The sequence below is a fragment of the Lathyrus oleraceus genome, chromosome 7 (assembly GCF_024323335.1).
Source record: "Lathyrus oleraceus cultivar Zhongwan6 chromosome 7, CAAS_Psat_ZW6_1.0, whole genome shotgun sequence".
Classification (NCBI taxonomy): domain Eukaryota; kingdom Viridiplantae; phylum Streptophyta; class Magnoliopsida; order Fabales; family Fabaceae; genus Lathyrus; species Lathyrus oleraceus.
Genome location: NC_066585.1, coordinates 238,393,112 through 238,395,024, shown reverse-complemented (window position 1 = coordinate 238,395,024; position 1,913 = coordinate 238,393,112).

Here is a 1,913-nt window from a genome sequence, read left to right as displayed (position 1 = left end):
ACAAAATACATGATTAAGTTTTCTTTAACACACCTGTATTCTTTTGATACCTGCTTAATTACTAACTCAGAGTCTCCCATAATTTCGACATTCCTTGGCCCCAATTCTAGCAGTAGTTCAAGTCCTGTAATCAATGACTCATATTCTGCTTCATTATTTGTGCATACTCCTTCAATTCTGTATTTGAACTCTGCTGGAATTCCATCTGGAGAAATTATGACTCCTCCTATCCTAGATCCATGCTTATGCCTTGAACCGTCGAAGTATAATCTCCATGGCACTATGTCTACGTAATTTTGCGCCATTTCAACCATTGAATGGTCGACAAGGAAATCTGCCACTACTTGCCCTTTCATTGCTTTCAAAGGCATGTATGTCAGAGAGTACTCAGTTAACGCTAAAGCCCATTTACCAATTCGACTATGCAAAATTGTTTTAGATAACATGTGCTTAATAATATCAAAGTGAGAAGATACGTACACATCAACAGGCTTAATATATTGCTTTAGTTTCATACAAGAGAAATACAGGCATAAACATAGTTTTTCTATATCACTATACCTAGTTTCAGGATCATTAAGCATTCAACTAAGGTAATACACAGGTCTTTCGACACATTTTTCGTCCTTTTGGACTAACATACTCCCTATAATCGATTCTGAGGCTGCAATATACAACCTCATTGGCCTATTCCTAACAGGAGGGGCCAGTACTGGAGGCTTAGTCAAATACTCTTTGATTTTGTCGAAAGCCTCTTGGTGCTCTTCTTGCCACTTAAAGTCCTCATTCTTCAGTCTAAGTAGTGGTGAAAAGGCTTTAGTTTTGCCACTTAAATTTGATATAAATCTTCTGAGAAAATTTATTTTGCCCAACAAAGATTGCAGTTCCTTTTTGGTCGACGGAGGCTTGACGTCCATAATGGATTTTGTTTTGCTTTGGTTTACTTCAATACCTTTTTTATGCACCACAAAGCCAAGGAAATCACCCGCCTGCACACAAAAAGCACACTTTAATGGATTCATTTTCAATCCACATTTCCACATCCTTAAAAAGGCCTTTCGGAGATGTTTGACGTGAGCAAGTCGACCATTTGATTTTATCACAATATCATCAATGTATACTTGCATGAAATCTTCAATAAAATCATGGAACATTGAGTTCATTACCCTCTGATATGTCGCTCCAGCATTTTTCAGGCCGAATGGCATGACAACCCACTCATATGTTCCCAAGGCTCCTGGGCATCGAAACGCCGTCTTCGGCACATCTTCTTCTGCAATAAAAATTTGGTTATATCCAGCATAACCATCTAGCATACTTAAATATTCAAAACCAGCGGCCGAGTCGACCAGCCTTTCTGCTATGGGCATGGCATACTCATCTTTGGGGTGGCAGCATTTAAATCTCTAAAGTCAATACATACTCTTAAAGACCCATTTTTCTTAATTACTGGCACAATATTGGCCAACCATTCGACATACCTTGCAGTTTGTATAAACTTGCTTTTTAGGGGCCTTTCTACTTCCGCTTTTATCTTTGCCATGATCTCTGGTGCGAAACGCCTAGGCGTCTGCTTTACTGGCTTTCTTCCAGTTTTTATTGGCAGTTTTAGTTCGACCAAATCCCTACTTAAACCAGGCATTTTGTTATAATCCCAAGCAAAACAATCTTTAAATTCTTTAAGTAAAGATATTACCTCATTTAAACTCTTTGTCGATGTTAGCGCTAATGTATGTTGGCCTTTTGTCGCCAATTTCGCCAAGGTCGACTTCTTCTAAGGGGTCTTTTGGTCGCATCTTCTCTGGATCCTTTGGGTCTTTTTCAAACCCTAAAGGTTCATCATCATAAATACAGTCCAAACGCTGCATGTTGATGTTTCCTTTAGCCAAAACTGGCTTATCTGGAGGCTCTGG